Genomic DNA, 15,597 nt, shown 5'->3' with positions numbered 1-15,597 from the left:
ATTGATGGTTTGAACCTGATGTATATGAATAAAGCTGTAGCATACATTCAAATTCAAATTCAAATCCGATACAATTTGAAATAGCAACAATCAAATTATGGTGAATTTATGCTCTCCAGGTTGTTATGGACACACAGTTGGTAAAACACAAACGTTTGCGATATACACTTTAATGTCTTTAATAGTACAAGTATACAACTGTGGTTCATCATTCTTTATTTGGTTCTTGTGTAATTCTTGAACATATGTACCTATGAATCGAATAATGCATTGGTTGTTTGAACCTGATGTATATGAATAAAGTTGTAGCATACATTCAAATTTAAATTCAAATCCGGTACAATTTGAAATAGCAGCAATTAAAATACGGTGAATTTATGCTCTCCAGGTTATTACGGCACACACGGTTCATAAAACACAAACGTTTGCGATATACACCATAATCCGAGATAGATCACAGAGAGGAAACGTGTGCAAGCATGCACACAGTTGCCGTTTCCAAAGCATGTGCGATGTCAGACAATATCACAAACGGTGCGGGCAAACTATGTGTTAGTTGCCTTATCGTACACGATTCGCAACCATGAACTATTTCTGATGAAGTATGCATCATAAACATTAAACCACCGAATAGTGTGTGCGATAGTTGTCGTGTACGCCGATGATACGACAGTCCGACGTTTCGTAATCCTATCCAACACTCGTACGATGATTAGCTAACCTTCTTAACAGTGAACCGTTTGTGATGGGCCGCGCACCATACACGTTCTATAAGTGAGCCATTTTTGATGAGCCGCGCATCACAAACGTAGCACCATAGAATACCGACTGCGATGGCAATGCAAGCAAAAACAAGCAGGAGTATGTTTAGCACCATGGTTTCTGGATCATGTGGGAAGGACCCCCTATCGTGATGGTTCAAAATGCCGTCGTGGAAAGGGGTTCAAAACCGTTTGTTTAGCACCAACGTGCACCAGTGCTAATGTAGCTTTTGTTAACCACTATTGAAACTTTAGCATGTTCCTTTATCCTAACAGGGAAAGGTGGTTTCTCAATATAAGCAGAAGGAACAACTGGATCAACATTATTAAGTATAGTTTCTTCTTTAACTTGTACCGGTTCTTTAATTTCTTCTTTAATAGGTGGGTGATATTTAAACCACATCTCCTTAGGGAGTTCAGCATGAGTAGCAAATGATTCACAAGAGGAGGCTACTATCTCAGAGTCAAGTCCATATTTAGTGCTAAACTTTTGAAAAGCATTGGTATCCATAAAAGATTTAACACAATCATGCTCAAGTTTAATACCTGACTATTTTCCTTTGTCGAGTTCCAAATCTTTAGAGTTGCGTTTAATTCTTTTCAAAAGATCCCACCGGAATTCAATAGTCTTCTTCATAAAGGAATCAACACAAGAAGTACAAGCATGGTTTGATCATTACGAGAAAGTCGAGCATAAAAGTTCTGAATAATAATTTCTCTTGAGAGCTCATGATTGGGGCATGAATATAACATTGACTTAAGCCTACCCAAGCTAGAGCGATACTTTCTCCTTCACGAGGCAAAAAATTATATATATAATTCCGATCACGACAAACTAGATGCATAGGATATTTTTTTGGTAGAACTCCAATTTCAAACGATTCCAATTCCATGTTCCAATATCATCGCATAGCCTAGACCATGCCAATGCTTTTCCCTTCAAAGATAAAGGGAAAACCTTCTTCATAACTTTATCTCCGGGTAAACCTGCAAGCTTAAACAATCCACACATTTGTTCCACATATATCAAGTGCATATCAGGATGTTCGGTTCCATCTCCTGCATAAGTATTAGCTAGCAGTTGTTCTATCATACCCGAAAGAATTTCATATTAGATATTTTCAGTAGGTGCAGTAGGTTGAGGGGTAGCTAATTGTGGTTCCGGATGAGGTGAAGATACCCTGAACAAACCCCTCAAAGGATTATTTTCCATAGTAACAAGTAACAATAAATTTCACCACACTATATAAATGTTTCCTTACCAATTTCCACTTACCAAAGGCGCTTCACTCCCCGACAACATTGCCAGAAGTACTCTTGATGACCCACAAGTATAGGGGATCAATTGTAGCTATTTTCGATAAGTAAGAGTGTCGAACCCAACGAGGAGCAGAAGGAAATGACAAGTAGTTTCCGGTAAGGTAATGTCCGCAAGTGTTGAAATTGTAAGTAGCAGAGTAGTTTGATAGCAAGATAATTTCTAACGAGCAAGTAACAATAATAGTAACAGAAGTGTAGCAAGGTAGCCAAATCCTTTTGAGGCAAAGGACAGGCCAAAATGGTCTCTTATGATAAGCAAAGCGTTCTTGAGGGTATGCAGGAATTTCGTCTAGTCACTTTCATCATGTTGGTTCGATTCGTGTTCACTACTTTGATAATTTGATACGTGGGTGGACCGGTGTTTAGGTGCTGTTATTAGTTGAACAAACCTCCTACTTATGATTAACCCTCCCGCAATCATCCGCAACTATGAGAAAAGTATTAAGAATAAATTTTAACCATAGCATTAAACTTTTGGATCCAATCGGTCCTTTACGGAATAGCGCATAAACCGGGGATTAAGCTTCTGTGACTCTCGCAACCCATCATCTAATTGCTACTTCACAATGCACTCCCTTAGGCCCAAATATGGTGAAGTTTCATGTAGTCGACATTCACATCACACCCCTAAGGGAACCACAACATACACACTATCAAAATATCGAACACATGTCAAATTTACATGATTACTTACAACATGATTTCTCCCGTGACCTCAAGAACAAAGGTAACTACTCAAAAACGATAAACATGCTCATGATCAAAGGAGTATTAAATAGCATATTGAATCTGAACATATAATCTTCCACCAAATAAACCATATAGTAATCAACTACAAGATGTAATCAACACTACTAGTCACCCACGAGTACCAATCTATACTTCCGGTAACAAGATTGAACACAAGAGATGAACTAGGGTTTAAGAGGAGATGGTGCTGTTGAATATGTTGATGGAGATTGCCATCCCCAAGATGGGAGAGTTGTTTGTGATGATGATGAGGATGATTCCCACCTTCGGGTGGGAAGTTCCCCCAGTGGAATCGCTCCGCCAGAGGGGAAAAGTGCTCCTGCCCATGTTCCGCCTCGAGGCAGCAGCGCTTTGTCCCGAAAGTCCTCCTCTGATTTTTTTCTAGGTCAAATGCCTTATATACCAAAAGATGGGCACCGGAGGTGGGCCGAGGAGGCCACAACCCCCAGGGGGCGCCAGGGGGCCTTGGCTCGCCCAAGTGGGTTGTGCCCACCCGGTGGCCCCCTCTAGTAGTTATTTGCTCCAATAATTCTTATATATTCCATAAAAATTCCCCATGAAGTTTAAGCTCATTTGGAGTTGTGCAGAATTGGTAGCCTGACGTAGCTTTTTCAGGTCCAGATTTCTAGCTGCCAGAATTCTCCCTCTTAGTGTGTACCTTGCATATTATGAGAGAAAAGGCATGAAAATTACTACAAAAAGCATTATTATGGATAAAAACATCATAAATAATAGTAAGAAACATGATGCAAAATGGACGTATCATTTGTCCAGGAGTTATGTGTATGTTATTCATGGCAATTACTTGGCTTTGTCCCATACATTCTACCTCCATGATGGTTATAATACAGCCAATTTTCCCATTTTTCCCTATAGAGAAGGACCGATTTGGAAACTCAGGATGAGGTAACCTGTGCTAATACCTCTGCTATCTTCAAGAATGCTTGGTGGCAGTATCAGAATTACCTGAAGAAAACATACTTCACTGGCAAATAAACTCATCAAATTCCCTTACATTCTCCTGAGACACATTTACTGGACGATGACTGGGAACGCCTTGTTTTGTAATGGTCCGAACCAAGAATGTGGTAAGGTCTATGAGCTCATTTTCTATTTTTTAGTACTATATTCTTGTGTCTTACTGTACTCTGTTCATGTAGAACAAGTGCTTAAACCTGAAGAACAACCATTCTCATTTAAGATTCCATTGCTATCATGCATAATGCTTTGCTCTTGTATCACTGTATTTACTCATACAAACTTATTTTAAAATTGAAGGATCCATCGGAACTCCAATGGCACAGCAGGCATGTTCACGCATGTTTCTTTAATAGGCTTACTCTTATCAATAGCTCTGTTGATTTCAATTTCAATTGTGTATATAGTTGACTTCTCATATCATGCACATTACTAGCATCACAACAGAGCCAATAGTGTTGTTGTACATGTAGACCCGTGGTACCCATCTGAAATCTTGTTGCGTCGTGTAGTTTCCCATGCTTCGTATTCTTTCAATGCTGCTTTGTCTTGAACTGATATGATTTGAACCGTGTCTCTATTTTGATTTGGCAAGACAATGCAGTGACCATTGGACATAGATATATGTTTGTTTGATGCTTTTATTATGTACCAATTGGCAATAGAAGACTTGGTAGTTTAATCCTGTCCACCTTACTAATGAATTGGTTCACCGAAATGAGTTTCATATACTAGTACATGCTAAACCTGTTATGTGTCTGCTTGTTTCTTCTTTTAGAATGCTGACATAATATTGGGGAAGAGTGCCTTATTAAGCAACGGTAAAGGAAGTAATGCAGATAAGGTTCAGGATAGTGAGACATCCTTGTTGGTTTCCAAAAAAACTGATAAAACAACTAAGGACAACTATCTTGAAGATAGTGAGACAACCCCAAAGTCCTGTCTTGGTTTAGTGTTCGAGTTACTGGCCACTACCGCTTGCACAAGCTATTCAAACTCACTGTCCAAATCAGTTCAGTTTCTTGAGTCTCAACTACAAGACGAAAGACATCGATTAGCTATGCTGCGACATGAAGCGGAAGGACTACGGAAGTCCCTGGAGCATTCAGATGCATACTTTCTAGTGCAACAAGCGTTCGAGGATTTTAGCGCCAAACAGGACAAAGCTAATAAGATTGCTAAGCTTATTGCCAGCATGGTGGATACCCAGGATAACAGTTCTTGAGCTCTTCTGAAGTTGTTTCAGTGATGGACTTGTTTTGCTACCGCGTTTATTTGCACTGGTGGCCAGCTTTGACGTCCAATGTATGTAATATGCTGCTTTGTTCCCTATATTTGCACTGGTGGCGAACTTTGATGCCCAATGGATGTAATATGTGTAATAGCCGTAATAGCCCAGCGTTAGTTCCTTGCTTATTTATTTCCTTATTGTCTTGTTTAGTTGTTTGCTTGTAGTCACTATACTTCTGTTTTCCCGTTTTTCTAGTGGCCACAATAACCATGGCAACACACAGACTGTTGTGACCATGGTCCTGTTACCTGCTGTAGTGACCATGGCCCTCCACGGGCTATACGATCCATGGGCCTTCCATGGGCTGTAGGGTCCATGGGCCTTCTGTGTTAATGGGCTACAAGCAAGCCGACTGTAACCACGGGCTGAATTTTGCCCACAAGTTGAACAGGCCAGTAACAGACCATAAGTAATCGAATTCTGTAGATGAGCCTAAGAATAAATGGGTCCTTAGAGGGCCGAAAGTTAGCACGGCTAGAAACGGCCGACGGACTAATGGGTCGTTAATGGGTATAAAGTGATACACTATTCATTACGGGCCAGTTTCACCAAAGGTCGTTAATGGGCCAAGATTTACAGAGGGGCTCATATGGGCAAAAAGACGTCATGGGCCATACATGGGCCAGAAGTTACAACAGGCTGGAATCATATTGGATGGCCCAGATGATGCTACTGGGCCTAATTCGGGTAAGCCGTAACGAGCTGTGACCTAGCGGGCTGTCAATGGGCTACATGCTAACAGGCCGTTAATAGGCTTTCCGTGGGCCGGCCCGCTACCTCTTTGACCAAGTCAAACGGGCCGGCCTTTTCACCAGAATGTGCCTCTGTTGGGCCGTGCCACGTGTTGATGTATCATAGACGCATCTTGTCCAATGAGTGGATGACATCTGTCCCAACGGTGAGCCAACATGTGTTTCCTCCGGCCAATGAGAATTTTACAAGTGGAAAATCCCCATTGGTCCGGGCTGTTAACGGGTTGTCGGATCCAAAACCGGACCCAATAGCTTAAGGGCGACCCGTTATGATGGATGCCACATGTCGGTCACCCTTGACGAAAGAACTTCCATGACGTGCCATTTATCGTCATGGAAGTGGACACATCCATGATGATAATTTTGGTAATGTCATGGAACACTTCCACGACAACACGGGTATGACTATCTTGATTCTGTCATAAAATCGTCATGGATGTATATGCATGACAGAAAATGTGACCTACTATGATGAACACGTATCATCACGGAAGTGTATTTTTTTGTAGTGTCTAGATGTGCAACTAGGTGAGCAACCTATATGATGCGACAATAACAAGCACACAAGCAAGCAAGGGATACAACACACTAAAAGCTTGCACAAGTAAAGGTAAGAGATAACCAAGAGTGGAGTCGGTGGAGATGAAGTTGTGTTACCACAGTTACTTCCCTTTGAGAGGAAGCATGTCTCTGTTGGAGAGGTGTGCAGGCATAATGCTCCCCAAGATGCCACTAGGGCCACCGTATTCTCCTCACGCCCTCACACAATGCGAGAAGCCGTGAATCCACTATTGGTGCCCTTGAAGGCAGCCACCGAACCTTTACAAACAAGGTTGGGGCTCTCTCCACAACCGAATTGGAGGCTCCCAACAAAACCACGGAGCTTCACCACAATGGAATATGGCTCCGAGGTGACCTCAACCGTCTAGGGTACTCAAACACCCAAGAGTAACAAGATCCGCAAGGGATTAGTAGGGGAATCAAATTTTCTTGGTAGAAGTGTAGATCGGGGCCTTCTCAACCAATCCCTAGAAAATCAACAAGTTTGCTTGGCTAGGAAGAGAGATCGGGCAAGAATGAGATTTTGAAAGGAAATGGAGCTTGGGGGGCAGAGGTCAACCCTAGGAAGAAGAAGAACCCCCCTTTATATAGGGGAACAAAATCCAACTGTTTTCTGCCCTGTGCTCGTAGCTAAGCGGTACTACTGTTCCTAGGAGCGGTATTACCCCGCACAAGCCTAAAATACACAAAGTGTACCTACGGTAGTGTCGTCGGAGTGGTACTACCGCCTAGGGTTTCTAGACCTGGAGATGCAGCAGTAGTAGAGGGTGCCAGGGGCAGCAGTACCGTGCAAAGCGGTACTACCATCCTAGTGCCGCTCTACTGCCGCTTAGCGCAAAGTGGGAACAAAACCTTGCACAAAGGAAAACCCCGCAAGCGGTAGTATGGACTATAGTACCACCGGAGTGGTACTATCATGCTAGTACCGCCTACTACCATCAAAAGGAAACTGGCAACCAAATGTTGCACGCTCGGGGAAACCCTAAGCGGTAGTGCCACGGAAGTACCCAGCGGTACTACCGCATAAGTGGTACTACCGTGGTCACTAGCGGTACTACCGCTGGCAAGACCTTGAAACACCATAGAAAACTTGGATGTGCTCCAGAGAAGGGAAAGGAGGCTGTGGGTGAATATGGGGTTGTGTACATGTTGATTCCACCCATACCATTCCAAAGCAGACCCCCTCTTAATAGTACGGCTTTCCTACGACTCAAATACACCGAAAAGAAACGTAGAGAACCACCGTCTTCGATAGGCTCTGAGGGGCACCGAATTGTCTAGTGCTTCGACATGAGATATCTGAAATGCTCAATGCACACGATTAGTCCGCAAATGCATTGTCATCAATCACCAAAACCACTTAGGGAGAAATATGCCCTAACACCGGGCATAACCATGATAGATATTAGGCTACCAGATGCATTACCAATCTACCCAGAGGTATATTGAGTCCTTGAAGTCTTGAATCATCATGCAGGTCTTGAATTACTTATCCTCACAAAACTTCTGAATCTCACAACCAACCCTCGTCTACTAGAGCGTAGCAATTATGAAGTAATGTCCCTTCCCGGGGCAATGGTAACGGGGTATTGGGTTTCTCCTACCTCATGATACTACCTCAAGTTCAAGCTCAATATCCTACTATTCATGGTGGAAAGATCTACGAATGCAATAAAAACATAGGTAAATAAAATACATGATCATATGACTTGCCTTGCTGACGATCTTGAAACTCTAAGGACTCGTAACAGCAAGCCTTGCACTCGAATAGTCTAACAAAACAAACATCAACATAACATAAGCAATTCATCCTAATAATAACATAACAGCAAGTAAAACTAGAAAATAAATCAATCAAATAAAAACAAAAGCAAAAAAACACCAAATCACACAAAAGAAAAGTCATAGTGCTAAACTACAACACAACAAAATTACTTTCTGTCCTAATGTAAAACTTTAACAGCAAAGATAAACTAAAATAGCTATTTTAATAGAAAGGATTTTTCATGAAATTTTATTTGCAAAAAAGACCACTAAAAGGCTAATATAACCTAATCAAGATGGAATAAAAAATAGTAGTAAAATAATATTAAAATCCAAAAAATGTCTATTGTTGTCTAAGAGAAACAAATAATAATTTGTCAAAAGTGTCAAAAACAAATAATTGAGAACAATTAAACTTAAATAAATAGAATTTATCCTAGAAAATACTAAAACAATATTGTTTTTGCAAATAATTTTTTAAAGTAAAACAAAAATAAAAATTGAAGTGCTACTAGATGCAAGATTATTTTTGTGATCAAGTGCAAAAATAATCAATTAAAAATCTATTTTCAAACAAAAGATATTAGCAATCTAGTGTTTGAATCGAATTCATGCAAATTCAAATTTAAAATTTTCAGACAAGGCCAAACTTTGCATCTACAGAAAATTCTTAAAATTCTAAACCTAATGCAAAAAGAATCACTCAAAAACATTAAATATTCTAGGAGATATTGATTTTCTAAAACATAAACTATTCTGAAAAAGAAAACAAAAGGTGAAAAAAAAAATCTACCGAGTGGTTAGTGGCCACGTGGTGCACTGCTAGTGGTTAAGGGGGTGCACGACAGAAGTTAACGGGGGTCAATCGATCCTTAAAGAAAAACATTTCGGTCGACTAAACAAAACAGAAAAATGGACCGGTCCACTGAATAAAAACTGGTCTATTCGAAGGCGCATGCGAGAACTAATCTATGCCGTAGATTTGAATGGGATGGGGGGTTCTCCTGAAGCTTACATCGGCTAGTTCACTCGGATGAACTGTTTGCGATCAGCCGAGACAGAGGAAACGGTTCAACTTAACAAGGTATGTGTGATACGCGGCAAACAAGTTCGTAAACCGAAATGTGTGCAACGACCGATAATAGCACAGACGATTGCTGCTAATAAGACGTGTGTGTTGTGAGAAAGCGCTTGCTAGTATACAATTGTCAGAGATTGATGAAATCATCATTGACGGGTTCCCTAGTTTGGTCTGTGTGCGATGTGATTTGCTCTGTCTACAGAACAACAACATATATACTTATAAGAACATGATTGCATAACCAAATTGAACACCCAATTACATATGTGGCTAGTACACACATGTCATTTGCACACACCAAAGTAAACTAGTACATGCATAATTAACTAGGATAAACGATCATCTAATCATCATTTACTTCTTCTTGTGACATCAGCCGCCACTGATCTATTGGTGGCTCGATCCCTCTTTGTCGGATTACGGGCTCCGCGGATCCTGGATAGATTCAAACTCTAGGGTGCGTGCGAAGAACTCAACCTCCCCATTCTGCCTACTCGTCGATCTCATGGCCGAGCTCGATGAATAGGAAGGAAATGGGACAAGGCAGTTTACCCAGGTTCGGGCCACCTTGCGGTGTAAAACCAAACTCCTGCTCTGTGGTGGATTAGCCTTAAGGTGGGCTGAGGATGAACTAGTACAGTGGGAGAGCAACCTTAGGAGATGTGTTCTTGTGTTGGTGTGAGCTGGTGAGGGAGGAGTGGATCCGATGCCTCTCTATGGTGGCGGGTAGGCTGTATTTATAGTGGCCTCGGTCTTCTTCCCCCGAAATGAAGGCTGGAAGGGATCCCACAATGACCAAATTCCAAGGGAGACAACTAGTACATATTATCCTGATGAAAGGTGGTCTTCACCTGCAAAGCTTCTGGTCATGATGCCGTGGTGGGCTCGGCGATGACCTCTATCCTGGCTCCTGGCGGTCTTCGTCTTGTTGCATGGAAATGGAAACCTTTTGGCTGATTCCTCGGGACTCCGCGCCTGCGCTTGTCTCTTTAGAACCAAAGAGGAAACTAATGTACTGTGCCTGCTGGTGCCCGCTTGGCCTTGGTCATCATGGCTTCCGTCATCTGATCCTCACGAGGTGAGGGCATGCATAGAAATCTCCGCTCCTCAGGAGCCAACCTTAGGAGGCCTCTTCTTCTGGAGGTCTTGGTGTCGTCCGCCTCGCGAGGCTTGGCCCCTCACGAGGGTATTGTGATGTTGAAGGTGGGTCATACCAGGCCGTCGATGGAGCCACAGTGTGGGCCACAGGCTGGCAAGTCTGGGTACCCCCGTTCCCAGAATGCCGGCTGTAGCCCTCGGGCCCAAGGCGCACTCGAACTTGGCTTCGAGGCTAACCCAAGGGGCAAGGGCAGACGGCCGCGTGCCCCAAGCACCCGCGGCCTTGGTTGACGCGTGGTTCTTGATGGGACGTGGGCGTATTCGCTTCCCCACGCTACCTTGGCAACCGTTCAACTTGACCTGAGCCTGCTACATGGAGAAAGATCATAATTACCGGGGATCGTAGAGGCCGACGGTTGGCCTCCCCTGGCTTTAAATGAGGGAGGGGCAAAGCCCCCTACTCATATCCATCTCCTTTCTGGTTGCTCTTCCTTCTTCTTCCTTTGCCTCGCTGTCTTGCTGAAGTGTTCATGGCGCCGACTAGGAGGTTCTCTGCCGCAGAAAAGGGGAAGCCCCCAAGGAGGGGCCGGTTTCACCGCCACCCAAGAGAGGCCGCAGACGCCTCGGCAAGTACGCCATGAACCCGGCGGTAGCCCCTCACGGGCGCGGGCACACCTCTTCGATACCCGGCGTTGCCTTAGGCAGACATGATGGCGCTTCCTCTTGCGATGGGAGCTGCCGAGGATAGGGCAGCTCCTGCGATGGGGGTAGGCATGCTGTGGTCGCCCGGCCTCCTCGGCCGCGCTCCCACTCAGCGGATGCATTCCCGGAGTTTGTCGTGTGGTCGGAGAGGCCCGTCGACAGTTGGCTCCCGCTCCCGCGCTTCTTCGCGGACGCACTGCCGACGGCGGTGCTTGATGGCCTTTGGCTGTAGGCTGACGACTGCCGCAGCAAGGCCTCATGGGCAGGGGTCGAAATGACCGCCGCAGGCAACATGTCCTTGACCTGCGGTTGGCAAGCGTTTGCCCGCGCGTGGGGCCTGAGAGGGAGGTGCACCCTCCATTTCAGGTATGATGGCCTCGCAACCCTCTATGTGAGGGTGTTTGGGGAAGAAGGCCATCGTGCGGGGTGCTACCCAAAAGATGGCAGCGGTGACAATGGGCTTGCCCTTGGCGACGGCCGCGGTGATGACGAGGGTGAGCTTGCCCTTGGCGACGGCCGCTCTTCCGCTAGCAGCGGCGGCTCCTCCTCCGGCGAGAGCACTAGCGGCGGCAGCTACGACGAACCATCACACCGCTGGGCTCAGATCGGGGAAGGCGTCTTGCTGTCTCGCTGTCGTGCTCTAGTGAAGTGGGAGGAAGACTCAGACTGAGCTCGGGTGCTGCTGGAGCCTAGTCTCGGGAGCTGCTGCAGTTGTGCGACCCGCTTTCGTTTTTCCTTTCCTTTCTCCTGCATTTGAAAAAAGTAGAGGGCCCTGCTAGGGTGTGTAATGAACCACGACTCTTGCGCCACTATACTATGTCTGTTATTCTGATATTGTCCCATGATACCCGTGTTTCTGCTAAGTGTGGTTAGGGTAACTTAGCTTGATGTGCTTGTGGTAGTCTCCCATATCGCGAGGGCGTGCCTTTCTAGAGGTATCTTCGAAGAGGTTCCTTCCTGATGACTCAAAAGCCATCGAGCATAAGGAGACGTTGCATAGCTGCAGAGTTTTTAGAAGGCCTCACGAGACATCTCATCCTACCTCGCACAAGCCCCGAGCGTGGGTTGGTTGTGGCTAGTACACCGCGTTGCGATGCCCGGAGGCATGAACTTAAGAGGTTACTCATGCCCATGAGCTTGTTCGAGAGTGTCTCGTGAGGATTAAGGATGCCGAAGCTCTGGGGCAACAAGGCTTTGGTGATGTGTGGCGGCTGGGGAGCCCAGGCGTACACACCTACCTAGCCCCCGCGCGTGGGATGCGCGAGGAGGAGCGATGGGCAACTGCCGCTCGTCCTCGGGCAAGTTTGGAAAGGCGAACGAACAAGAGAGAAAATTCCAACTCTGACGACCGAAAGAAGCGAAAACTCCAAATTCCATTTAAGAACTTGAAAACCAGCTATAGGAAGCAAGCAAAAGAAAATCCGCATCTGGCACCTTGACTAGTCTTCTTGTCTTCCGACCAGCGCGAATCATGGGGCCTCCACTAGGACGTGGGTGGGAACCCCCGTGAGTCCTTGGGGCGACCTCAGGAGACTCCGGGGCATGTCCAGCCCCAACTCATTATCACATGAGAGTGTCACGAGCGGAGACCTTCACAGGCATGGGGCGTTGCTTCATGGGTAGAACTTCCGGAGGTGCTGGATGTTCCAGGCATTCTGGTTGGGGATCCCATCTTGTGTCTCCAGGCACGTGGCACTGGGCCTAGAGACACGGGTGATCCTTGATAACCCGCAAGTATAGGGGATTGTAACAATTTTCGAGGGTAAAGTATTCAACCCAAATTTATTGATTCGACACAAGGGGAGCCAAAGAATACTCTCAAGTATTAGCAGCTGAGTTGTCAATTCAACCACACCTGGAAACTTAGTATCTGCAGCAAAGTATTTAGTAGCAAAGTAATATGATAGTAGTGGTAACGGTAGCAAAAGGTAACAGTAGTAAAATTGATGTTTTTGGTATTTTGTAGTGATGATAGCAATAACAACCGGAAAGTAAATAAGCGAAGAACAATATATGGAAAGCTCGTAGGTAATGGATTAGTGATGGAGAATTATGCCGGATGCGGTTCATCATGTAACAGTCATAACCAAGGGTGACACAGAACTAGCTCTAGTTCATTGATATAATGTAGGCATGTATTCCGAACATAGTCATACGTGCTTATGGAAAAGAACTTGCATGACATCTTTTGTCCTACCCTCCCGTGGCAGCGGGGTCCTTACAGAAACTAAGGGATATTAAGGCCTCCTTTTAATAGAGTACCAGAACAAAGCATTAACACATAGTGAATACATGAAGTCCTCAAACTACGGTCATCATCGGTAAGTATCCCGATTATTGTCACTTCGGGGTTAACGGATCATAACAGATAATAGGTGACTATAGACTTGCAAGATAGGATCAAGAACACTCATATATTGATGAAAACAAAATAGGTTCAGATCTGAAATCATGGCACTCGGGCCCTAGTGACAAGCATTAAGCATAGAAAAGTCATAGCAACATCAATCTCAGAACATAGTGGATACTAGGGATCAAACCCTAACAAAACTAACTCGATTACATGATAAATCTCATCCAACCATCACCGTCCAGCAAGCCTACGATGGAATTACTCACGCACGGCGGTGAGCATCATGAAATTGGTGATGGATGATGGTTCATGATGACGATGGCGACGGATTCCCCTCTCCGAAGCCCCGAACGGACTCTAGATCAGCCCTCCCGAGAGGTTTTAGGGCTTGGCAGCAGCTCCGTATCGTAAAACGTGATGAATTCTTCTCTCTGATTTTTTTCTCCTCGAAACACAATATATAGAGTTGGAGTTGGAGTCGGAGAGGCACCAGGGGGCCCACGAGGTAGGGGGCGCGCCCTTGGGGGGCAGGCGCACCCCCACCCTCGTGGAGAGGTGGTGGCCCCCCTAGCCTTCATCTTTTGCAGGTATTTTTATATTTTCCAAAAAGTTGCTCCGTGAAGTTTCAGGTCATTCCGAGAACGTTTGTTTCTGCACATAAATAACACCATGGTAATTCTGCTGAAAACAACGTCAGTCCGGGTTAGTTCCATTCAAATCATGCAAGTTAGAGTCCAAAACAAGGGCAAAAGTGTTTGGAAAAGTAGATACAACGGAGACGTATCAACTCCCCCAAGCTTAAACCTTTGCTCGTCCTCAAGCAATTCAGTTGACAAACTGAAAGTGATAAAGAAAAACTTTTACAAACTCTGTTTGCTCTTGTTGTTGTAAATATGTAAAGCCAGCATTCAAGTTTTCAGCAAAGATTATAACTAACCACATTCGCAATAACGCTAAGGTCTCAAGTTTACTCATATCAATAGCATAATCAACTAGCGAGCAATAATAATAGATCTCGGGATGACAACACTTTCTCAAAACAATCATAATATGATATAAGAAGATGGTATCTCGCCAGCCCTTTCTGAGACCGCAAAACATAAATGCAGAGCACCTTTAAAGACCAAGGACTGACTAGACATTGTAATTCATGGTAAAAGAGATCCAGTCAAGTCATACTCAATGTAAACTAACAGTAATGAATGCAAATGACAGAGGTGCTCTCCAACTGGTGCTTTTTAATAAGAGGATGATGACTCAGCATGAAAGTAAATAGATAGGCCTTTCGCAGAGGGAAGCAGGGATTTGTAGAGGTGCCAGAGCTTGGTTTTAAAATAGAGATGAATAATATTTTGAGCGGTATACTTTCACTGTCAACATAACAACCAAGAGATGGCGATATCTTCCATGCTACACACATTATAGGCGGTTCCCAAATAGAATGGTAAAGTTTATACTCCCCCTTCCACCAACAAGCATCAATCCATGGCTTGCTCGAAACAACGAGTGCTTCCAACTAACAAGAGTCCCAGGGGGAGTTTTGTTTACAATTATTTTGATTTAGTTTGCATAAAGCATGGGATTGGGCATCCCGGTGACCAGGCATTTATCTCCTGAGTGAGGAGCGGAGTCCACTCCTCTTGAGAATAACCCGCCTAACATGGAAGATACAGACAGCACTAGTTGATACATGAGCTATTCGAGCATACAAAATAGGATATTTATTTGAAGGTTTAGAGTTTGGCAGATACAAATTTACTTGGAACGGCAGGTAGATACCGTATATAGGTATGTATAGTGGACTCATGTGGAATAACTTTGGGGTTTAAGGGATTGGATGCACAAGCAGTATTCCCGCTTAGTACAGGTGAAGGCTAGAAAAAGACTTGGAAGCGACCAGCTAGAGAGCGACAATAGTAATGAACATGCATTAAAACTAATCAACACCGAATGCAAGCATGAGTAGGATATAATCCACCATGAACATAAATTTCTTGAAGGCTATGTTGATTTTGTTTCAACTACATGCATGAACATGCGCCAAGTCAAGTCACTTAAATCATTCAGAGGAGGATACCACCCTATCATACCACATCATAACCATCTCAATAGCATGTTGGCACGCAAGGTAAACCATTATAACTCATAGATAATCAAGTGTGGCACAAGAAACTATGATCTCTAGT

Source organism: Triticum urartu, chromosome 6A, assembly GCF_056163025.1.
Source record: "Triticum urartu cultivar PI428250 chromosome 6A, HENAU_Tu73, whole genome shotgun sequence".
In the NCBI taxonomy this organism is placed as follows: Eukaryota; Viridiplantae; Streptophyta; class Magnoliopsida; order Poales; family Poaceae; genus Triticum; species Triticum urartu.
Note: the sequence above shows the minus strand (reverse complement) of the source record.